We start from the raw sequence: 26,289 nt of genomic DNA on the forward strand, positions 1-26,289 counted from the left end.
TTTTAGGGCCGAACGTGTGGCACAAGGAGGTTCCCAGGCTAGGGGTCGAATCGGAGCTGTAGCTGCCGGCCTACACCACAGCCACAGCAACGCGGGATCCGAGCAGTATCTGCGACCTACACCGCAGCTCACGGCAACGCCGGATCCTTAACCTACTAAGCAAGGCGAGGGATCGAACCTAAAACCTCATGGTTCCTAGTCAGATTCGTTTCCACTGTGCCACGACAGGAACTCCCCAAGAAAATTTCTTCACATGGTAAAAGACATATTTTGCAAAGCAATAATTTACATCATTCTGATAGGCTTTTCAACTGAAATCAGGAATAAGATAATGATGCTTAAAATAATCACTATTCTTTGTTTATTTCTTATAAGTTCTAAACAATATAATAAAACAAGAGGAATTGGAGGTATAGATACTAGAAAGGGAAGAAAACTAGTGCTATTTTCATTTTTTTTTAACCTATCTTAAAACCTCAAGAAAATAATTCATGAAAATGTTAAAACTACTGGAGTTCCCGTCGTGGCGCAGTGGTTAACGAATCCGACTAGGAACCATGAGGTTCGGGTTCGGTCCCTGCCCTTGCTCAGTGGGTTAAGGATCCGGTGTTGCCGTGAGCTGTGGTGTAGGTTGCAGACGCGGCTCAGATTCCACGTTGCTGTGGCTGTGGCGTAGGCCGGGGGCTACAGCTCCGATTGGACCCCTAGCCTGGGAACCTCCGTATGCCACGGGAGCGGCCCAAGAAATAGCAAAAAGACAAAAAAAAAAAAAAAAAAAAGTTAAAACTACCAGGAAGGGGTGGATAACAATATAAGTATACAAGTATCGATGACTTTTACACAGTAACAAATAAATATTTCATCACAAAATGAACAATAAAGCCCATACTTTCAAATGAGCTTAAGAAATGTGCAATATTGTGTAAAGAAAATTAAAAAATATTTCAAAAAGTGTTCAAAGTGGAGAAAAACACAGTATTTCTGGACAGGAAAATCCACTATTGTTGAAGTGTTAATTCTTCCCAGTTTACTTTATAAATGTGATACGTTTCTAATTGAATCCAATACCAACTGAACATTCTTGCAACTTGACAAAATGCTTTTAAAAGTTTATCCAGAAGAAAAAACATGCAAGAATAACCAAGAACGTTTTAAAAAGAAAAATGAGAAGGGATGCGAAACCAAATGTTGAAATATATTATAAGGCCACAATAATTTGAACAATGTGGTATGGGCACAGGACTAGGCAAACAATTCAAGGTAAGCAACATAGAAAGTCCAGAACAAAGGCAGCACTATTTAAGAATTTAGCATGTGATAGTAGTGTCATTTAAATGATATTTCCTATATAATTTGACTAAATATTTGTGGAAAAATTTACTCCATTCTATTTTAGAAGAGATTTTCAGCGGGGCTAAAAGTGAAAAGGTTTAGAAAAAATAAATGAACTTTCCAGAAGAGAATATAGACACTCATTTATGTAACCTCGGAGTGCAGTAGGATTTTCTAATCCTGACACTGAAAGCAATGCCATTTTAAAAAGTGGTCTATTGGGGAGTTCCTGGAGGGGCTTAGTGGAAATGAATCTGATTAGCATCCATGAGGACAGCAGGTTCGATCCCTGGCCTCGGTCAGTGGGTTAAGGATCTGGCATTGCCCTGAGCTGTGGTGTAAGTCGCAGACTCAGCTTGGATCCTGTGTTGCTGTGGCTGTGGTGTAGACTGGCAGCTACAGCTGCAATTCGACCCCTAGCCTGGGAACCTCTATATGCCCAGGGTGTGAGCCTGAAAAAGCAAAAAACAAAGTGGTCTACTTGGCCCGTTCTTCTCAGCAGTTAGTGCTGAGAGTGTGCAGTGTGTGCTCTGGAATCGGCGCACACATTTATTATTTTAAAAATCTTTAAAAAAAACCCACCAAATTTACCAAAAATCCACATCTCCCCCTTAATCCACGTCTCCCCCTCCAGAGACTTTTATTTTCTTCCTTCCTCATTTATAAAATAACCCTGAGAAGCGGCTGAGACTGACCTGCCCACCTGCAGCCCTGCAGCAGCTCCAAGAAAGGAGCTAAGAGACCCAGGAGGCCTTCCCGCTACCTGGACCCGACACCGCCACCTTCTCTCGCCCACCAGCAGCCAGCGGCAAGCAGATCCACTCCATTCTGTGGCCACTGTAGTTTTCGATTCCGGTTGATTTTTGTCCCTTTGTGCTTGTCCCCGCTCCCCCCCCCCGCCGCCCCAGCACCTGCTGTGGTCCTCTCACGGATAGGTCGCAGCCTGTGGCCCTGCGGGCAGCTGTGCCAAGATGGACCTTAGCACCCCAAGCCACCCCATGGCCTCGCTCTACATGGGGGACCTTCACAGGACCTGCACTGGGAAGCGACCGAGGCGATGCTCTAGGAGAAGTTCAGCCCGGCCGGGCCCATCCTCTCCATCCGGGTCTGCAGGGACGTGACCACCCGCCACTCCTTGGGCGCGGAGGTGAACTTCCAGCAGCCGACGGACACGGAGCGTGCTTTGAACACCCTGAACTTTGATGTTATAAAGGGCAAGCCAGCACGCATCCTGTGGTCTCTGCGTGATCCATCACTTTGCCAAAGTGGAGTGGGCAACATTCATTTAAAACACTTGGACAGATCCATTGATAATAATAAAGCACTGTATGAGATGTTTTCTGCTCTTGGTAACATCCTTTCATGTAAGGTGGTTTGTGATGAAAACGGTCCCAAGGGTTATGGATTTGTGCGCTTGGAGACACACGAAGCAACTGAAAGAGCTATTGAAAAAAATGAATGGGATGCTTCTAAATGACGACAAAGCATTTGTTGGACGAGTTAAGTCTCTTAAGGAATGAGAAGCAGACCTTGGAGTTAGGGCAAAGGAGTTCATCAAAGTTTACATCAAGAATTTTGGAGAAGACATGGATGATGAGCTCTTTAAGGATCTCTTTGGCAAGTTTGGACCTCCCTTGCCTGTGACAGCAATGACTGATGAGCGTGGACAATCCGAAGGTTTTGGATTTGCAAGCTTTGAAAGGCATGACGATGCGCAGAAAGCTGTGGATGAGATGAATGGAAAGGAGCTCAGTGGAAAACACATGTATGTTGGTTGAGCCCAGAAAAAAGGGAAGGGCAGAGGGAACTTCAGCACAAATTTGAACAGATGAAGCAAGATGGGATCACCAGAGACCAGGGCGTTAACCTTTATGTGAAAAATCTTGATGATGGTTTTGATGATATATGTCTCCGGAAGGAGCTTTCTCCATTTGGTACAATCACTAGTGCAAAGGTTATGATGGAGGGTGGTTGCAGCAACGGTCTTGGTTTGGTATGTGTCTCCTCCCCAGAAGAAGACTGAAGCAGTTACAGAAATGAGGAGTTCCCATTGGGGCTCAGCGGAAACGAATCCAACTAGGAACCATGAGGACACAGGTTCGATCCCTGGCGTGGCTCAGTGGGTGAAGGATCCGGCGTTGCCATGAGCTGTGGTGTAGGTCACAGACTCGGCTCAGATCCGGTGTGGCTGTGGCTGTGGTATAGGCCGGTGGCTACAGCTCCGATTTGACCCCTAGTCAGGAAACCTCCATATGCCACAGGAGCGGCCCAAAAAATGGCAAAAAAAAAAAAAAAAAAAAAGACAAAAAAAAAAAAAAAAAGGAAACTTTGAACCTTATGTACCGAGCAATGGTCAGGTCTAGCAAAGGCAAAATGGCAAAAGTAGCAGAAAAATCACAGCCTTTGTGCCCATGATGGTTGTGTGAACTTCATTGAGGAAAATGACGAATTCTGGTTGCTGGATTTGGTCGCAAAGGTCATGCTGTTGGTGACATTTTTGGAGTCCGCTTTAAGGTTGTCAAAGTAGCCCGTGTCTCTCTTTTGGCCTTTTACAAAAGCAAGAAGGAGACCAAGATCATAAGTTTTGATGGTGAAAGCAGGATAGTAATAAGTTTTCATATGCCAAAAAAAAAAAAATGGTCTATTTGACTACATAAAGTTGCTAACTCTCCTAGGCATAAAGGGAAAATAATATATATTAAAAACTTAGGCATGTTGTGCTTTTCTATTGGAAGAACATAAACAAAATTGGGAAAACATCGCTCCTACACATGAAGTAAAAAAGAAATAAATATATACAATAAAGAGCTTTCGCAAATCAAAAAAAGATTGAAATTGGCAAAGGCCATGAATGTGTAATTCACAAAACCGCAAAGCCGATCATTTTATCTTTAAGAAAACTTTAGCTTCTTTGATAATAAAGGGCAAATTAAAACAACAATGAGGGATGCATTGCCTTTTGTGTACCAAACTGACACGAATTAAATAAAATGATTATATACAAAGTTTTGGTAAGTGTGCAACAACTTGAACACAGCTGGCCAGAGTGTACATGTCGTAATATTCTGCACTGCAAAGTGGTCATTTATATTTGAAAACTTTGAAATGTCGACCATTGGTCTCCTGGGAATTTGTCCTAAGGATGTAATTATAAATTTTTGCAATGATTTATCTATTAGTATGTCCACAGTATCATGTCTTATAGTAGCCAAACTTGGAATCCAACTAACTATCCAGCAATAAAGGATTGGCTCAATAAATAAATGCCTTTATCTAGTGAAATACGTAGAAGCTATTAAAATATTTTAAAGGAATGTTTAATGGCTTGGGAAAATGTGTATGATATACAGTTTAATTAAAAACAGATTGGAGAATAACACGCAGTTTGAACCTTTTGTTAAAAATTTTATTCATGCATAACATAAAACAGGAAAAATATACACCAGAATGTTAGCAATGATTTTTTTTTTTCATAGATGCTGGGATTTTAGGTTATTTATAATGTCCTTTTTCTGCTTACTTGCAAGTTGCATGTTTTCATCCATGAAAATGTACTCTTATAATTGGAAATTATAAATACATTAAAATTAAAAAAAATTTTAAAAAGAGAAACAAGCAGTCTTGGGTGCCTTATGTTATGTCATGGCACATGTATGTCATGATACACAGTGTCTCCTTCAGGGTGACATCCAGGAGAAATTCCTGTCCATTCTCCAATATCAACCAATGATAATCGGTCCTGATCTGACTACTTGGCCTGCTTTTATCTGATGGACCCTGTGAACCATGTAAACTAGAAAGCTTGGTGACAAAGTACGTCCACCCCTGTAAACAAGGGTATGAATCTATGTCACAAGCAATGGTTCCAATTAAGAACATTGTCATCTTGTCCTTAGTGTATTCCAATAAGTCAGCTTAAGTGTTTCCGGGGAAAATGCAGGATGTGTATAAAATAGTAAGTACACCCACTAAGGACCCCGAAGCAATAAGAGAATCCCCCAGCATGCGAGAACCACAGGGCCCAGCAGAGAAGGGTCAGTGCTAGACCCACAAGAGAACTCATCCCTAAACAATTGTGGAAGAGTAGATCATTCATGCATGCAACTGACATTAACTGAGGTCTCTTATGTGCCAGATACTGTTCTGGGTGCTGAGAAGCCATACAGTGAAGGATGAGAAAATTGTACAATTCCAGCTATTATGGGCTGAATTGTGTTTCCTCACCCCCTCCCACAAATTCATGTGTTTTCATAGTCATATATCAAAGTCCTAACCTCTGGAACCTTAGACTGTGACTGTATTTGGAGATAGGGTCTTTTCAGAAATAATCTAATTAAAATGAGGTCATTAGTGTGAGCCCTGATCCAGTACGATCAATGTCCATATAAACAGGGAAAATTTGGACACGGACATCCAGAGAAGGAAAACAATGTGAAGACAGAGGGAGAAGAAGGCCATCTACCAACCAAAGGGAGAGACCTGGGACAATTCCTTCCCTCATAGCCCTGAGAAGAAACCAGCCCTGCCTACCCCTTGATCTAGGACTTGCAGCCTCCAGAACTGTGAGACAACAAGTTTCTGTTGTTGACGTCATCCAGTCTGCAGTACCTTTTTTTTTTTTAAGTTTTATTGAAGTATATAGCTGATTTATAAAGTTGTGATAATTTCTGTTGTACGACAAAGTGATTGGGTTATATATGTACACACATCCATTCTATTTTCCCACATAGATTATCACAGAATAGGGAGTTCCCACTGTGGTGCAATGGAAACAAATCCGACTAGTATCCATGAGGACATGGGTTTGATCCCTGGCCTCGCTTAGTGGGTTTAGGATCTGGTGTTGCCATGAGCTGTGGTGTAGGTCGCAGATGTGGCTCAGATCCGTCGTGGCTGTGGCTGTGGTGTAGGCCAGCAGTTGTACCTCCAATTCGACCCCTAGCCTGGGAATGCTGCAGGTACGGCTCTAGAAAGCCAAAAAAAAAGAGAAAGATTATCACAGAATACTGGATAGAGTTCTCTGTGCTATACAGCAGGTCCATATGCCTCAGGGTGCATGTGCCAATCCCCAAGCCCCAGTCCATCCCCCCCCCACACAATCTGTCCCCTTTGGTAACCTTAGGTTTTTCAAAGCCTGTGAGTCTGTTTCTGTTCCGCAAATAGGCTCATTTGCATCCTTTTTTTTTTTAGATTCCACATATAAGTGATACAATATGATGTTTGTCTTTCACTGTCTAACTTCACTTATCATCTCTAGGTTCATCCATGTTGCTGCAAGCGGCATTATTTTCATTCTTTTTATGGCTGAGTAATATTCCATTGTATACATACCACATCTTCTTTATCCATTCCTCTGTCAATGGACATTGAGGTTGCTTCCATATCTTGGCTACTGTCAGAAGTGCTGCAGTGAACATTGGGGTGCATGTATCTTTTGGAGCGATGGTTTTCTCTGGGTAGATGCCCAGGACTGGGATTGCTGGATCATATGGTAGTTCTATTTTTCAGTCCGTAGTACTCTTTGCAGCAGTCTTAGCAAACAAAATCACCTGCCGTCGGGGGGGGGGCGGATAAGAAACAAATAAGCAAGCAAGCAAACAAACAAAAGTACAAACTGTGGACTATCAAGATAGAGGATTCAGGAAAGACTGCTGTGGGGAAGTACAGTTGAAGCTATAACCTGAAGGATGAGAAGGAAATGGTCTGTGAAGATGGGAAATCATCCCAAGTAGAGGGGTAGCACACATGCAGGTCAAGGGCAGAGGGATTGAGCTGGTTTGAGAATTTAAGAATCAGGTGAGGGTGAATGGGTCCCATAAGGAGGGCACTGACAACAGACAATGGGAACCTACTCAGAGTCTACTGTCTCTTGTGTTCAAACAGGTGTGGTGAAGGGTCATGAGTTCTCAGTCCCCAGTGTGGGCTCTGTCTCTTTTTTTTTTTTTTTTTTTTTTGTCTTTTTGCCTTTTCTAGGGCTGCCCCCGCAGCATTTGGAGGTTCCCAGGCTGGGGGTCTAATCGGAGCTGTAGCCGCCGGCCTGTGCCACAGCCACAGCAACGCGGGATCCAAGCTGCGTCTGCAACCTACACCACAGCTCATGGCAACACCGGATCCTTAACCCACTGAGCGAGGCCAGGGATCGAACCCGCAACCTCATGGTTCCTAGTTGGATTCGTTAACCACTGTGCCACGACGGGAACTCCCGGGCTCTGTCTCTTATTACTGACCTGCGTTTTTCATTGAGTCCTCCAATGTGAAAAATCTTTTCGAGGGAATCCTTCTACACTTTTGGTGGGAATGTACCTTGGTGCAGCCATTATGGAAGACAGTATGGAAGCTCCTTAAAAAACTAAAAATAGAGTTACCATATGATCCAGCAATCCTAGTCCTAGGCATATATCCAGAAAAAACGAAAATACCAATTCGAAGATACATACATCCAATGTTCATAGCAGCACTATTCACAATAGCCAAGATATGGAAGCAAACTAAATGTCCAGCAACAAAAATGTTGTGTGTACACACACACACACACACACACACACACACACTTGCACACATATGGTGGAATATTACTCAGCCATTAAAAAGAATGAAATAGTGCTATTTGCTATTTGTAGCAACATGGATGGACTTCACACTGGGTGAAGTAAGTCAGGAAGAGAAAGACAAATATCATATGATACCATTTATATGAGGAAACTAAAAAATGATATGGATGAACTTATTTCCAAAACAGAATAGAGTCACAGACATAGAAAACAAACTTATGGTTACCAAAGGGTATAGCGGGGTAGGGAGGATAAATTAGTAGCTTGGGATTAACATACACTATACATCAAAGAGACAGACAAGGACTTACTGTATAGCACAGGGAACTAAATTCAATATGTTGTAATAATCTAGAATGGAAAAGAATCTGAAAAAGAGTATATAAATATGAATCTCTTTGTTGATCCTCTGAAACATTGTAAATCAACTATACTTCAATTTAAAAAAATCTTTTCGGGAGTTCCCGTCATGGCTCAGTGGTTAACAAATCTGACTAGGAACCATGAGGCTGCGGGTTCGATCCCTGGCCTCGTTCATTGGGTTAAGGATCCAGCGTTGCCCTGAGCTGTGGTGTAGGTCGCAGATGCGACTTGGATCTGGCGTTGTTGTGGCTGTGGCATAGGCTGGTGGCTACAGCTCCAATTGGACCCCTAACCTGGGAACCTCCATAAGCCACAGGTGCAGCCCTAAAAACACACACACACACACAAATCTTTTCAATCACAGATGTATGAATCCAAAAACCTGGTGATGAGAATAGAAAAATCTTTCAGAAGTTATTCTTAATTTCGGTAAAAGTGTGCTTCATGATACTCATCCTCTGTACTTTTCAAACCCTTTGCCTCTTCCTGAAACCTCCTTGTGCCTCTTACACTTGTAGGTTGCTGCCTGATCCTGATGAAATGCATGAAGGAGGGCGGCCACCAAGTCAGTGCTCAGCATAAGGAAAGTAAGTGGAATGACCATGACCCCATGGACACGTGTGGATGGAAGTTTGCACCTGGGAACTTCTCGAAATAAATTTCATTCTCTTCATGTCCCCACAGTCATCCATCAACCCCTCGAGTTCACTCATCCAACTATACATACCCCTCTTTCTGTTACTGAGGACACACCATTTCATTTTGCCATGAGGTCTCTCAATCTCCCCATGCAGCCATTATCCAGCCCTTGGGCAGGCAGGCACTTAACTCAGCTCTAATAGTGTCCTGACTCAGAGCAAGATTTTATTCTTATCACTAAGTCCCCCAAATCCTTATATGCTTAGCAGCGAATGTCTACCCTGTAGTTACTTCAAAATTGATGTTTACTGTGCCATAGGTTTGTCCTTTAAATCTGTAGATTGTTTTAACTTGTGATTTTGAGCAGATTTCTGCATTGACTTTACATGCAGTACAAAGACAAGACTAAAATGGCTTCAAGATAGCCTAGTTAAGCCAAAGCTCATTTTTAAATAACCTAGCGAAAGTCATTTTTCTTTTTAAATAAGTCAAATAGAAAGGAATTCTTTAAAAAGAAAAAAAGAGAGATCTCAGAATATTATGAATATGCCGTGCAATTTAAAATTTAATAACACAGCTTGGTTCTCTGCTAATCCTTTTGCACATGTCTACTGTAGACACATGGCTTTGAGAGCCCATCTAGAATACTAATAAATAAGTGATGGTTGAGCACAGCTGATAGAACTCTCAGTCACCAGCACAGCTTAAAAGTCAGGTTGATTTTGAACATACTACCTTGCCAGTTCCTATTCGAATGCTAATATTATGACTCTTCACTTTTCATGTGCATGCTTATTAAAAGCCAAATAGACCTCCTTCCCCCCAGGTATGTGGTGATGGGTACAAAGCCCCGGGGACCAAGAGGAAGTCTTCTCTGGGTCAGTGACCATTTTCCAACATGACTTTAAAAGTCTTACGCTTCTTGGTCCACTCCTACAGTCTCCATATATCCAGCCCTGTTGAGAATTCAATAACTTTGAAAGAGCCGGGAATGTTACTGGATGCCCTCCCAACACCAACACGTGGGAATTTCCCGACCGACACAAGAGCCTTTTCTCAACAGGCGTTTTCTTGTACTTCTCTATAGCTTTCCATACCGTTGATCATCTCCTCTTGAAATCTCCGCCCCCAGCTTCTGTAACACCCCTTTGTTACAGCAATCCTTCTACAATGGTAAACATGCCCTCCATGGCTGCATCTTGTTTATTCCCATCTCTGTGGTTCAACATGGCCTCCACTAGATGTGCCTTTCCGCTGATTTACATGTTACAAACCAACCAGATCTGATGTTGCTGTGGCTGTGGCATAGGCCAGCAGCTACAGCTCTGATTCAACCCCTAGCCTGAGAACTTCCATATGCCATGGGTGTGGCCCTAAAAAGACAAAAAGACAAAAAAAAAAAAAAAGAAAAAATACAGTGTAATAACCTGTATGGGAAAAGAATCTGAAAAGGAATGTATATATGGATATGTATAACTGATTCACACATAAACTGACACAACACTGTAAGTCAACTATATGCCAATAATATTTAAAAAAATAAAATAAAAATAAAAATCAATGTTTCAAGAATGTATATATATATAGAACTGAATCACTTTGCTATATAGCAGAAATGAACACATTGTAAATCAATTATAGTTTAATTTTTAAAAATAATTAAAACATTAAAATATACAGTTCACTAATGTTAAGGATATTCACATTTTTGTGGAACCAGTTTCCAAAACCTCTTGATCATGTAAAACCTAAACTCTGTACCCATTAAAGAACAACTCTCCATTCCCCCCCCCACCACCAGCTGCCAGCCATCATCCTTCTACTTTCTATTTCTATGAATTTGGCTACTCTACGTGCCTCATATAAGTGGAATCATAAAAGAAAAAAAAATTAATGTTTGAAACTTATGGCAGAGACAATAGTTTGAGAGCAAAGACCTGAGTGCCAAGAGTACAGTCTTTTCCCATTTAAAAGGAGTTCCCGTCATGGCACAGTGGAAACGAATCGGACTAGGAACCATGAGGTTGCGGGTTCGATCCCTGGCCTCGCTCAGCGGGTTAAGGATCTGGCGTTGCCGTGAGCTGTGGTGTGGGTCGCAGACGCAGCTCGGATCCCAAATTGCTGTGGCTGTGGCGTAGGCCGGCAGTACAATGACGTGAGCTGGACAAAGCAAAGAGTCAGGGAAGGGAAGTGGCTTTTGCAGGGAGAGAGAGATGAGTATGGCACCTGCACTCCCTTTCCAGTTGGAGTAAACTCTCGTGAGAAGGTTCCCCGTGTTCTCCTCTATGGAGTGAACATGGACAAGCGACCGTGGCTCTTGAAGTTTGAGATGTCCAGGCAGAAGGACCTGCAAGGTCCCCATAAACCAGCATGGCCCAAGAAGCCATTCTACGTCTTCCCAAGCAGAGAAGTAGCTGAGAGAACAAGGGTGGGACTTGAGTATTTTAGTTTGGATAAAGAGGAGGCTAGGGACCAGCAGGCATCATTGACCAGAAGCCAGATGGAAATGTCTGGGCAGGTGCCAAGAAGCACAAATGCCAGTGTTGTGCAGGGACCAGTGGGAACAGGCCCACCCTGCCTCTGTTGCTGAAGTTCTTTCCCCCCAATTTGCCTCCTGCGGAGACTGCTGGAACTTGGCCACCACCCCAAAGACCCAAGCTGAGAGGGAGAACTTTGGAAAAAACCAGGAAAAGCCTGGTTTGACTCAATGTATGTGAGCCTAACTACGGTTGAGTTTCTTTTACCGAGCAGAATGGAAGCTAGAGACAGTAGTTATAGAAAAGAGATTTGGGAAACGACAACAAATCAATACAAGGTGTGTGTTTTGGAGACTGGGGTTTAAGACTAAGGAGCGTTACTCACTGCTATGCAACAACTCCCAAACTAAGACAGTGTTTTGTTTGTTTGTTTGTTTGTTATGTTTTTGGTTTTCCTAAAAAGCATCTAGAAGACTTCAAAATGCCTGATAAATAATCTCTGAATGACTGAACCATCAACTGAATAATTCAAAATTAGTGGCTATGTAAAGATTAAAACAGCAACATCCAGAGGTTCTGCATATCACCCAAAGATGAAGAGGATGACATTTAAAAACTAGATGTTCTCCCCTCTTATAACCCACTCATTAGTCTACTCAAAAAACAGACTTCTCGGAGTTCCCGTCATGGCGCAGTGGTTAACGAATCTGACTAGGAACCATGAGGTTGCGGGTTCGATCCCTGGCCTCGCTCAGTGGGTTAAGGATCTGGCGTTGCCGTGAGCTGTGGTGTAGGTCGCAGAGGTGGCTCGGATCCGGAGTTGCTGTGGCTGTGGCGTAGGCTGGTGGCTACAGCTCCGATTAGACCCTTAGCCTGGGAACCTCCATATGCCGCGAGAACGGCCCAAGAAGTGGAAAAAAAAAAAAAAAAAAAAACAGACTTCTTATTGCAGGGAGACGAGGGGATGTAACATATGCCATCTTAGTCTTAAATCTTAGCCTTAGTCTTCTACTTTTACGGACGTCATAATGCCAACCTTGGAGAGATGAGGGCACCCCGAAGGGTTATCTGAGCACCTGTAAGGAAAGATCTGTTCATTATCACAGTCATGCAGTAGAATGTTTTGATGCAGATGAGTAGGGAAAAAAGACAGCCCTGGGGGGATTAGCGACAACAGCATTACAAGGGGGACAATAGAACAATCTGTAGAAATCTGCCATGCATATCTGCTTATAAAAAATATCTGCGTTATGAAAACAAGGCTTTAAAGAACCAGTGAAAATATCCCCCTGCTGGTCTAGCGCTTTCAATCTCTGGCCTGGGAACTGAAATCCCAACATCAAGCCACGGCACGCTACAGCCAGAAATAAATGAAATGAAATCAAAGCAAATACAACATCCCATTTAAAATCCAACATATGATTGTGACAAATGCACCACTCTCGCTGGATGTTGATGGTAAGAGAGCCTGTGGGGGCAGGGGTTACACAGGAACTCTCTGTACCTTCTTTTTGTTTGTTTGTGTGGGGTTTTTTGGTTTGTTTTCCTGAGTATTTAACATTTTTTATTATTTTTATAGTGTCTCTGTACCTTCTGCTCTGTGTTGCTGGGAACCTTAAACTTCTCTCAAAAAAAAATTGTCTATTAAAAAAATAAAACCACCATCCTAAATCTGTAGAAATCATAGATGAGTGGTGGCCAGAGGCTTGGACGAAGCAGGAACAGGGAAAGATTGCCATTTGAAAGGGTCCGGCGTTTTCTCTGGGGGATGATGAAGATGCTTTGGTACTGGATGGAAGCCGCGGTGGTGCAGCAATGTGAACATACAAAAAGCCACTGTTCAGAATGGTTTATTTCGGAGTTCCCATCCTGGCGCAGCGGAAGCGAATCCGACTAAGAACCATGAGGTTGCAGATTCAATCCCCGGCCTTGTTCAGTGGGTGGGGGATCTGGTGTTGCCGTGAGCTGGGGTGTAGGTCGCAGACGTGGCTTGGCTCCTGCATGGCTATGGCTGTGGTGTAGGCCGGCAGCTGTAGCTCTGATTCAACCCCTAGCCTGGGAACCTCCGTATGCTGTGGGTGTGGCCCTAAAAAAGAAACAAACAAACAAAGGTTTATTTCATGTTATGGGAAATTTCACCTCAATTTTGGAAAAAGCCACCCTACAGAAGATGAGTGTCTTCCAACACCCATGGCATGGAATGAGAGTTTCCCAGCAGGGTCCTCGAAAAAGACTTCTGTGATCCAATTTGTTTTGAGGCGATGCATGTGCATCCTCTTCTGGGTTATCCTCCTCTGCCTCGGTGGATTAAAAGCTTTGACTTGTCCTGCAGGAGAGCTCTTAGTGTTTGTTTGCTCAAGGACCCTCCTGCTCTGCTCTCTGCATCATCTCTGATCACATCACAGAGAGCCCATTTGGGGAAATAACACTTTAGACCTTTCTAGGAAGAAAACGCCCCCAACTCATTCTTGTTTCCATTGTTCTAGGAAAAAGGTTTTTACACAACAATTTTTTCTCGGTATTTGTGGAAAACCACTCATCCTTTAAGCAGAAATAACCTGATTTCTGAAGTCTTTTGATAAAGCTCAAGACAACAATAGGTGGTCTTAATAAACCTAATTCTATTATTTATTTTATTTTTATTTTTTTCATTTTAGGGCCACACCTGAGGCACATGGAGGTTCCCAGACGAAGGGTCGAATTGGAGCCGCAACTGCTGGCATACCCCACAGCCACAGCAACGCGGGATCTGAGCCCTGTGTGTCTGTGACCTACACCACAGCTCATGGCAACACCAGATCCTTAACCGACTGAGTGAGGCCAGGGATCGAACCTGTGTGCTCACGGATACTAGTCAGGTTTGTTAACCCCTGAGCCATGGCGGGAACTCCCCCAGTTCTAAATGAATGATGAGAAGTTAGAATAATAAAGGCAATACTGCTCTTTACCGCCACACGGTTTGTAGGCAGGAATGCCACACTAGGAAAACTTATTATCCCAGCCCTATATAGATCAGCTAGCCATATAATTTGAGCCTTTATTCATTCGCACAAATTGCATTTTCCGTATACTTCAGAAAATATGACACAGTATGTGGGCACATCTAAAAGAGCTGACTTTTTAATAGCAGATATAAAAATGTCCAATACAATGGCAATTTAATAGAATGAAATGGCCCAAAGCTATTGCTTCATTGCCAGCAAATGCATCCTCATGAATCTCCTCCACTCTAAGGCCATTTCCAGATTCCCAAAGAGTTGATTTAATAATAATTACCACCAATAAGAATGTGGGTGGAATGGAATCGACTAATTTACGACTGAAATCAGTCATTCTCAACCAGGCCAACTGGGACACCGTTGCTGGGGGAGCAGGGGAGGGGGGGCGCTCCCTTCTCCCAGACAGATGCGTGGGACTCTCCAGGAGGGATGTCTCTTTAAAAGTGAATGATCAATATGATAATTACAGATTTGATTTTAGGCACCACAATTAACTCACTTTGAAGATGTAGTCCCAGTTAGAAGGGTGTGGGGTTCCTCCACTGGAGACATACATCAAGAAAAAGTGGAGAAACACAAAAAAGCACATTGTCTCGAGGCAGATTCAACACAGACAGCCTATTTCTTCACCCCCCACATCACACACGCAGTTTCCTGAATGCCCATGTCCCAAATGTCCCACTGGTCTGGATTTCCCCGATCTGCGTGTGAGTGGGTGGGGTGTGCGAGTTACAGGAAAAACAGCATCCCAGGAGCCCATGCTCTGACTCAGGCTTTCCCTAGATGTGTATCTGGTTCTGAACTCCCCAAATTCCTGGCTTTGGCATCTAGGACCACCTGTCCTGCTCTTCTGACTCTGCAAAGTCACAGCACCAGGAGCAAATAGGTAACTATTGCCTGGAGGGTCGGGGTTATAGGAACATCTCTAGTGTGTCTGTCTGCTTCAAAATACCATCATGCTCAAGCATATACCATACTTACACATGCAGGCACCCCCTAACACACACACACACACACACACACACACACACACACACACACTGGCCCTGTTGGCCATGTTTATACTAGCCGACCCTTTGCTTCTGACCACTGCTGATTAGATTATGGCTGCATAATTGACCCTCCTGGGCCACTTTCTTTCTCCAAGGAATTTAGAATTGAGGCTCAGAGGTACTGGTCATTGTACTGGAAGCTGAGATTGCAAAGGAAGGAAAGGTTGCACTGAGAATATCCTATTTGACCCTGAATGTCTGAAAAATCAAAGTCATCCTGGAGAGAGAGTGGGATCGGGGGAGAGAGAGAGAGAGGGAGAAACAAAATAAAGAAAGTCAGTTTAAGAGATCGTATAGCCTTGGAGGGACAAAGGAGCCCTGATGGCTTTTCAGGTCCTGGTTCAAGGCCCTCCTGTATTCTACCTTCATTTTTTCATTTCTGAGATGCCTCTGCATTGTTATAATAAATCCTCCTTATACATTTTGTTTGACTGAAAATAGCTCATGTAATTTTCTGCTACTTGCAATCAAAGGATCTGTCACTAAAAATTAAAATTTAAGGCTCTGGGAAAGATTCCCTGGTGTTCTCCTTACTTGCTGCAAGTAATAAATCCTTCCACCTCCCTCCCCAAATAAAATAAAATAAAATAAAATAAAATTATTGGTATGTCTCAAAAAACATGATCCCACTCCTGGGCATATATCCAGAGAAAACTATAATTCAGAAAAATACATGCACTGCTATGTTCATTGCAGCACTATTCACAATAGCCAAGACATGGAAACAACTTAAATGTTCATCGACAGATGAATGGATTAAGAAGATGTGATGGATGTGTGTGTGTGTGTGTGTGTGTGTGTGTGTGTGTATAAACACCACTGACCCATAAAAAAGAATGAAATAATGCCCTTGCAGCAACATGGATGCAATAGAGATTCTCATACTAAATGAAGTAAGTCAGAAAGAGAAAGATACATACCATATAATATGACTTATATGTGGAATTACAGGTGAACCTATTTACAAAACAGAAGCAGATTCACAGACTTGGACAGACTTGTGGTTGCCAAGGGGGAGGGGGAGGGCGGGATGGACTGGGCCATTGGGGTTAGTAGATGCAAAGTCTTACATTTAGAAGGGATAGACAGTAAGGTCCTACTGTATAGCACAGGGAACTCTATCCAATCTCCTGGGAAAGACCATGATGGGAAAGAATATTTAAAAAGAATGTATATATGTACATCACTGAGTCACTTTACCAACAGCAGAAAATGGCATAACATTGTAAGTCAACTATACTTTAATAAAAAAACATGAAATTTTTGTCATGAATTTCACCATTTATATTGGGCAGTAGCAGTTTTTAATGCACATACAAAAGCACTTAACTCAGATGCGAAATCACTAATATTACTCAATTTATATTTTACAGTTTGTTACACATATATGTATGTTGTTCTTAGCAGAAGAGGGGACATGCTGTATGACGTTAATGTGTAACACAACATGTAACCAAACATGTAATATAACATATTTCTAGATTCCAAAGATTAGGACATGGACCTCATCAAGGGGCCGTTATTCTGTTTAACACAGTGAGTACCTTGGCCGCTGTACATAGCTGGGTTCAGCTTTCTGACAGCTCAGTGATCTGAGGATAGTCAGGCTTCTTACACAATGGTCAGTTGGCTCTTAGAGTGAGGCTTTCCAGAAAAGCCTCACTGTGCCAATGTTTCTCAAGCCTCTGCCTGTGTAGTGTTTGTAGATTCTTGCCTTTTTTGTCATAGATTAATTGACCATAGGTGCATGGGCTTTCTATTCTGTTCCATTGATCTATGTATCTTTTTTTGTACCAGTGCCATGCCATTTTGATTACTACAGCTTTGTAGTGTAGTCTGAGGTCTGGGAGGGTGATACCTCCAGCTTTTATCTTTTTTCTCAAGACTGCTTTGGCATTTGGGTGTATTTTATGGTTCCATATGAATTTTTGATTCATAAATATTCATAAATAAATTTTCTAGCTCTGTGAAAAAAAGCCATGGGTATTTTTGATAGGGATTGTTTTGAATCTGTAGATTGCTTTCGCTTCGGGATGGGGGACTGGTTATCAAAAAGACTAAGCCACGATTAGAAGATTAGGACTTCTAGCCCTACCTTCCATATTCCAGGAGAAGAGAGAGGCTAGAGATTGAGTTCATGATGGATCACACCTACCAGATGAAGCCTCCACAAAAATTCCAAAAGCATGGAGTCCAGAGAACTTCCAGGTTGGGGAACACATTCACGGGCTGGGAGAGTGCTGTATCTAAACTCCACAGGCACAAAATCTCCTTCACTTGGGACACTTCTGAACCTTACTCTATAGATCTCTTCATCAGGTTGTTCTTGTAGCCTCTAAAATAGCCTTTGTAACAAATTGGCAATAAGAAGTCAATGGTTGTCTTGAATTCTGTGAGCCACTCTCCAAATTATTGAACCCAAGGAGGGGGTCGTGGGAACCTCCAAAATGCAACTGAGTTGGACAGAAGTTGTGAGTAACCTGGGGATCTACTATTTGCAATTGGCATCTCAGTTGTGGAACTGAGCCCTTAAGCTGTGGGGTCTGTGCTAACTCTGGTTAGGGTCAGAACTGAATTGAATTTTTTCCAGCTCGTGTCAGAGAATTGGCCAATGTGGGAAAATCTCCACCCATATGGTGTCAGAAACATTCAGTGTGAGAATAAAGGAAACCAGAGTTTTTCCCAGACACATGAACACATGGATTCTTATTTAACAGTTTATAATCCTTTACTATCATTGTTTATTTTAAACTCACATTGCCTCAGAATAGCCAATGGAAGGCCTTTCAAGGTAGTTCTTGAGTCCTCTTGATCTGTCTCCATAGTTCTTTGACCATTTGTTGCCTTCTAGCATTAGATGTTCCAGACTCAGAGTTATCACTGTGGCTCAGCATGTTAAAGACCCAATGTTGTCTCCATAAGGAAGTGGGTTCGATCCCTGGTCTTGCTCAGTGGGTTAAGGATCCGGCATTGCCGCAAGCTGTGGTGTGGGTCACAGATGTGGCTCGGATTTGGTGTTGCTGTGGCTGTGGTATAGCCTGGCAGCTGCAGCTCTGATTTGACCCTTAGCCTGGGAACTTCCATATGCTGCTAAATAAAAATAAATAAATAAATAAATAAAAAAAAGGAAAAGAAGGAAGGAAGGAAGAAGGAAAAAAAGATATTCCAGACTCATCTTGTACTTTCTCTGCTTGACACCTGAAATCACCTATTTCTTAAAGAAGTCCAGATTTCTTTTGGGGGATAGAAACCAAAGCTCTCATGCAAGGTATACTCAATTGATACTACAATATAATTGATTCCAGACCCTCTCATTGGATAGAGGTAATAAATCAATGTATGTATATACATATGAATATGAATATACATTATTAAAAATACATACACATAAAGCAGAATTTTTGGAGGGTGGGGAGTACACAGAAGAAAAAAGAAAAAAAACTGAGATGGGCAGAATAATGATCTGCCAAAGATGTCTATGACCTAATCCTCAGAAATTAAATATCTTGGGTCACATAGCAAAGAGAAATTAAAGTTGTAAATGGAATTAAAGTAGCTAATCAGCTGTCCTTGAAAAGGAGAAATGATCCTGGATTGATAGGTTGGCCTAATGTAATCACAAGAATCCATAAAAGCAAAGAGGAGGAGGCAGAAGAGACATAGATTCATTAGAAGGATTTAGCCTGACTCTGTTGGCTTTGAAAGTGGAGGAGGGCTCCACAAGCCAAAGAATGTGGATAGCCTCTAAATGCTGGAAAGACAAGGAAACAGATTCTCCTCTATAGTCTCCAGAGAGGAGCACATCTCTGCCAACATCTTTTTCTTTCTTTTTTTTTTTTTTTTTTTTGTCTTTTTTCTTTTTCTAGGGCCGCACCTGCAGCACATGGAGGTTCCCAGGCCATGGGTTGAATCGGAGCTGTAGCTCCAGCCTACACCACAGCCACAGCAACGAAGGATCTGAGTGGCATCTGCAACCTACACCACAGCTCACGGCAACGCTGCAACCTTAACCCACTGATGGAAGCCAGGGACCGAACCTGCAACCTCATGGTTCCTAGTCAGATTCGTTAACCACTGAGCCACGACGGGAACTCCTCAACATCTTGATTTAACCCAGTAAGACCATGTCGGAATATCTCAGCTACATAACTGTAATTCATGTGTGTTGCTTTAAACCACTACTGGTGGTAATTTGTTACAACAGCCATAGCAAACTAATACTGACAAAACTCTTTTGTCAAGTCAGAGCCTGTGAAAGTCCACGGTACCTCTACGCAAAGCAGAGAGCATCACAGTTATTTGACTCGAAAGAACCTCAACCCAACTTATCTGGGGAAATACTCAATATTGTTTAAGGCATGGAAAATGAGACCCACAATAATAGTGGAGCCAAGAAGAGACAAATTTCTCTGTCATATACAACTTGAGTACATAAAGGGCTCTCTAAGAAGCCATCAGGGTCCGCTTTCCTTCTGTCTTGTTGTCTCACCATGTCCAGGACCCTTCATTACAGGGTCCAAGACAATTTGCTACCCCATCCTAGTTTTGGCCAGTGGAGAGGAGAAAAGTGACAGGTATAACTCTTCCCTTTACAGGTATCCACATGTCATTCCCATTCACAAGCCTGGGTGGTCCTGTGCCAGCTTAAAATTTTTATTAGGATGGAAGTAGGGGAAAACAAATATGGGGAACAACCAACCCTCTCTTCCCCATAGGTCTCATTGGGCTAAAGTGAAGACATGCCTAGGAGTTCCCATTGTAGCTCAGGGGGTTAAGAACCCGACTAGTATCCATGTGGAAGCAGGTTCGATCCATGGCCTTGCTCAGTGGGTTAACCATCCAGCATTGCTGCAAGCTGCAGTGTAGGTTGCAGATGTGGCTAGGATCCACTGTCGCTCTGGCTGTGGTATAGGCCTGCAGCTGAGTCTCCAAATGACCCCTAGCCCAGGAACTTCCATATACTGCTGGTGTGGCCATAAAAAGAAAAAAATGTGCCCAGGCGTTCATTCATCCTACAGGTTCTAGGGAAGGAATATATTCCCTTGTCTTTTCTAGCTTCTAGAGGCTACCTGCATTCTCAGGTTGATGGCCCCCTCCTCCATCTTCAAAGCCAGCAGTAACCAGTCAGATTCTTCTCACATCCTGTCACTCTGCCTCCCTCTTCCATTTTTAAGGGCCTTTGTGATTACATGGGGCCAACCTGATAATCCAGGATAATCTTTCTATTTTAAGATCAGTTGATTAGCAACCTTCTAACTGCAACCTTAATTCTCCTTTACCATCTAACACAACATGTTCACAGGCCCTAGGAATCAGGATGTGGACAGCTTTGGGAGAGACATAATTCTGCCAGCCACAACTCCCCCCCTTTTTTTTCTCTTTTTAGGGCAGTACCCACGGCATATGGAGGTTCCCAGGCTAGGGGTCCAATTGGAGCTATAGCTGCCAGCCTACACCACAGCCACAGCGATGCAGGATCCGAGCCATGTCTGCAACCTACACCAGAGCTCATGGCAACGCCAGATCCTTAACCCACTGAGTGAGGCCAGGGATCGAACTTGCATCCTCCTGAATACTAGTTCATTTCTGCTGCGCCATAACAGGAACTCCACAACCCCCATTTTTATTCTCCTTCCATTGTGGCCAGAAGAGCAAATAAAAGTCTCCTTTCCCTCTCCTACCGGGCTTCCTCTATGCCTCCTCCTAAATCAGGTCATTATTCAGCTCAAGGATGGGTACTTGAGAAACAAGCTTTCTACCAATTATCACTTCGCTTTCTACATAATCAGTTGTTCCTTTTAAGTCAGTCTGTAAATGAATGAATCACTCTTCAATGCCTTAGAAAAAGATAGCAAAACGAGGAGGCCAGCCTAACCACTTTTAAGCTGCCTTGCACTTGATTACAAGTTTTAACCACTCGACTTTGGGGCTTTGGCACTCTGTACAAAGTTAGCAGCAGCTCTTAAGAAATGCAACTCGACATCATTCAGATTGATTTGTCAAGTCTGCAAAATAGGAGCCTTGATATCATTTGTGATTTTGGAACTCATGCCTGTGGCCTCAAGGCTGTTCCTGAACAGAGGAACAAGTGAGGAGCGGGAGGATGGAATGAAAATACCCTTGACATGTTTTCATAATCAAATCATTTGAACAAGATTAGCTAAATTACAAACGCATCCTCAAGGCCTGGAGCCGTGGGATTTGGTAGCAAGAACATGGGAGGAAAAGGAGAAGGGCTGGATTCCCACCCAGCCTTCATCACCAACCTGTAGACACGAACCATGACGCCTTCAAGTTTTATCTTCAGGACCAGGAGAAAGACACTTGGCGCCAGGCACCTATGTGCTAATCTAGGCCAGGAAAGCCATTCTTGCTCCTCCTGGAGTGGGTAGTAGATTTGAGAGAATGGGCTCTTGGCTTGGAACTCTGTAATAGTTTGCCTCTAATGGGACCGAGTTAGAGGATGAGTTGGCCTGGATAATCTCCAAGGCCCTGTGAGGCTGTGTCCATCTGGGCTTCGATGATACAGCCTTACTCAGCTGACAGCCACTGTTCTGCCCTTGCATGGCCCCGACCTCCGCTGCTCTCCAGGACCAAGTCCTGTCTGTGGCCTTGGATGTGGCTTTACACTGTACTTCCCTCTTCCTTCCTGAAAGATGAATCAGACTGGCATGACTCTTGCTGCTCTCTGTGGGAACTAAACAAATGTGAGTGTGTGTGTGGGTGTGTCTTTTCCCAAGAATTACACGGTGGTATTTATGATGCATCAGCCTTTTTAAATAGATTTTTTCTTAAAGTATAGTTGATTTATAGTGTGAGGCCAATTTCTACAGTACAGCAAAGTGACCCAGTCACACATGTATATACATTCCTTTTCTTATATTATTTTCCAGAATGTTCTATCCCAGGAGATTGGATATAGTTCCCTGTGCTACACAGTAGGACCTCATTGCTTATCCGTTCTGAATGAAATAGTTTGCATCTACTAACCCCAAACTCCACGTCCACCCCACTCCCTCCCCCTCCCTCTCAGCAACCACAAGTCTGTTCTCCATGTCTGTGAGTCTGTTTCTGTTGTGTAGATAGGTTCCTTTGTGCCATATTTTAGATGCCACATATAAGTGATATCCTATGGTATTTGTCCTTCTCTTTCTGACTTAGTTTGCTTAGTATGAGACTCTCTAGTTGCATCCATGTTGCTGCGGAGGTCGTTATTGCATTCTTTTTATGGCTGAGTAGTCTTGCATTGTATATATGTACAACACCTTCTTAATCCATTCATCTGTCAATGGACATTTATGATGAATCAATCTTATCAGGCAAATAGAGTCCACGGCCTTACATTATTCTCTCAGTTAGAAACTGACAAGCCAGTGTACTGACTATTTACATTTTATTCTGTATGTTCTAATAAAGCAATATGGTGTCTTCATCTGTTTGGGCCACTGTAACAAAAATGCCTTCAACGGGGTGGCTAATAAACAACAAACATTTGTTTCTCTCAGTTCTGGAAGCTGAAGAGTCCAAGATCAAGGCACTAAGACAATCTGGTGTCTGTTGAGGGGCTGCTTTCTCACAGACAGTGCCGTGTCCTTACATGGTGGAAGGGGCACGGGGGGCTCTGGGATCTCTCTTATGAAGGCACGGATCTCATTCATGAGGGCACAGCCTTCAAGATGTGATTGCTTCCCAAAGGCCCTATCTCAAAGTACTAACACACTGGGGATCAGGTTTTTAACGTGAATGGGGAGGTGGGGATGCAAATGTTCAGTCTATTAGCCTATGTAATTTATGAATAAGAGATTCAGGACCTGGAGTTCCCGGCGGGGCTCACATCTGACTAGCATCAGATTTGAGACAACAATCTGACTAGCATCCATGAGGAGGCAGGTTCAATCCCTGGCCTGGCTCAGTGGGCTCAGGATCTGGCGCTGCCATGAGCTGTGGTGTAGGTCGCAGACATGGCTTGGATCCTGTGTGGCTGTGGCTGTGGTGTAGACCAGCAGCTACAGCTCCGATTTGACTCCTAGCCTGGAAACTTCCATATGCTACAGGTGTGGCCCTAAAAAGACAAAAGAAAAAAAAGAAAGAAAGAAAAAGAAGTTCAGGAACAAAACCTCTCCTACGATTGTGGATGTGTGTGTGAATGCATATGTTTCTTATAAGAGGATCTATGACACATCAGATTTCCAACAGAACTCACGAGCTAAAAAAGGATAAGGCTAACTAGTGTATAAGAATCCAGAGAGGGAGTTCCCGTCGTGGCGCAGTGGTTAATGAATCCGTCTAAGAACCACGAGGTTGCGGGTTTGATCCCTGGCCTTGCTCAGTGGGTTAAGGATCTGGCATTGCTGTGGCTGTGGTGCAGGCCAGTGGCTACGGCTCCGATTAGACCCCTAGCCTGGGAACCTCCATATGCCGTGGGAGCGACCCTAGAAAAGGCAAAAAGACAAAAAAAAAAAAAAAAAAAAGAATCCAGAGAGTCAGCATCAATCACTGTCCACTCTGATGGAGGAGCTCTGGGAGCCAAAGGAACTACAGAAGGAATATCATTAATCATTTAAAGCATTTTATATCAGGCATCATATAATAAAAGTCCTCTGGATCAACCCTTCCTTAAGAAACTCTCCAGATTAACCAATGCTCTCCATTTCATCTATAAAATGCATTCCCTGCTGCCTCTTTCCTTGAGCCCAGCACTTTCTCACACTTTTGGTCCTGCCCATGGCATTGATTCCTACCAAGATTCAGCGATGGTTCTTGCCCATCCTGTTCATGCTAGGGTATTGTATTTCTGTGACTGGGTTAAGGACATGAAAATTTCATTAAATATGAGCATAAAAAGAGAGTAGCAAAGTTGAACTCTTTTCAGATTCCTAATTAGGGCAAGTTGATATTTTATACAACTGTAGAAGTTTAAGGAAAATATGCAAAAGTTCCACACTCTGATTGCATGACAGGTATCTTTTAGTTTCTGCTTCATTTTAAAGAAACAAATGGAGACTACAGAACACTGCAGTTTGTGCAAGCAGAGAGATACTCAAGATAAAGCCTTGGTCTTTCACTGAAGGGTTGGGGGGTCAATGCACATTTAGATGTTTTGAGTTAAAATAAAAAGCTTACGAAATGTATAAACCACTTTTATGGTTCTCTGATTGAACCAGTTTTTTTTTCTATTAGCCGAAGAAGCATCATTTCCCATTGAATTAATTTAGAACAATTTTACTGTATTGGGATCCTAGATAGGAGGAAAAAAAAAAAACGGGTTCCAAGACCCATGATTTTTCTTCCTCCTAGTGTACTTTCACTGTCCCAGAAAAGGAAAGCAAATGGATAGTTTCAACTCTACAGATGAGTCTACACTCAGGATCAATATGTTCTTTACATAACATTTAGGCATTCACTATTTACAATAGCCAAGACACGGAAGCAACCTAAACGTCCATTTACAGATGAATGGATAAAGAAGATGTGATAGGAGTTCCCATCGTGGCCCAGAGGAAACAAGTCCAACTAGTATCCATGAGGATGCAGGTTCGATCCCTGGCCCCGACCAGTGGGTTAAGGATCTGGTGTTGCCATGAGCTGTGGTGTAGGTCACAGATGTGGCTTGGATCCTGCATCGCTGTGGCTGTGGTGCAGGCCAGCAGCTGCAGCTCCGATTCTACCCCTAGCCTGGGAACTTCCATATGCTGCAGGTGCAGCCCTAAAAAGCATCGACAGATGGTCCGATTAGGAAGAGGTGGCATATATACACAATGGAATACTACTCAGCCATAAAAAAAAACAAAATAATGCTATTTGCAGCAACATGGATAGAACTAGAGACTCTCATACTGAGTGAAGTAAGTCAGAAAAAGAAAGACAAATACCATATAATATCACTTAGATCTGGAATCTAATATACGGCACAAATGAAGCTTTCCACAGAAAAGAAAATCAGGGACTTGGAAAATAGACTTGTGATTGCCAAGGGGGAGGGGGAGGGAGTGGGATGGACTGGGAATTTGGGGTTAATGGATGCAGACTATTGCCTTCAGAAGGGATTAGCAATGAGATCCTGCTGTGTAGCACTGGGAACTATGTCTAGTCACTTAAGATATAACATGATAATGTGAGAAAAAAGAATGTATACATGTATGTGTAACTGGGTCGCCATGCTGTACAGTAGAAAAACAATAAAAGGTAAATTTAAAAATTAAAAAAACATAAAAAAGGAGGAAGAAGTGATATACACACACACACACATATGCAATGGAAAATTACTCAGCTATAGACAAGAATGAAATAAAACCATTTGCAGCAATATGGATGGACCTACAGATTATCATACTAAGTGAAGTAAGCCAGACAAAGATAAATACCATATGATGTCACTTATACGTAGAATCAAAAAGAAGAGGTACAAGTGACCTCATCTACAAAACAGAAATACATGCACAGACACAGAAAACAGACTTATGGTCAAGGGCGAAAGGGTGAGGAGAGGATAAATAAGGACGTTGGGATTTTTATATACACACTACTGCATATAAAATAGATGACCTGCAGTTCCCACTGTGGCTCAGCAGAAATGAACCTGACTAGAATCCATGAGGATGCAGGTTCGATCCCTGGCCTCACTCAGTGGGTTAGGGACATGGTGTTGCCGTGAGCTACAGTGTAGGTTGCAGATGTGGCTCAGATCTGGTGTCACGGTAGTTGTGGTGTAGGCCGGCGGCTACAGGGCTACAGCTCCAATTCGAGCCCTAGCCTAGGAACCTCCATATGCCAAGGGTGTGGCCCCAAAAAGCCAAAATAAATAAATAAATAAATAAATAAAATAGGTAACCAACCTACTGTATAGCACAGGGAACTATACCTAATATTTTGCAAT

General features: G+C 42.8%; 1 pseudogene; it reads left to right on the forward strand.

Moving 5' to 3' along the window:
* The window catches only part of LOC100621560, a 70,666-nt pseudogene continuing 46,680 nt past the window's right edge, over window positions 2,304–26,289 (forward strand).

Source organism: Sus scrofa, chromosome X (genome assembly GCF_000003025.6).
Source record: "Sus scrofa isolate TJ Tabasco breed Duroc chromosome X, Sscrofa11.1, whole genome shotgun sequence".
NCBI classification, from domain to species: Eukaryota; Metazoa; Chordata; class Mammalia; order Artiodactyla; family Suidae; genus Sus; species Sus scrofa.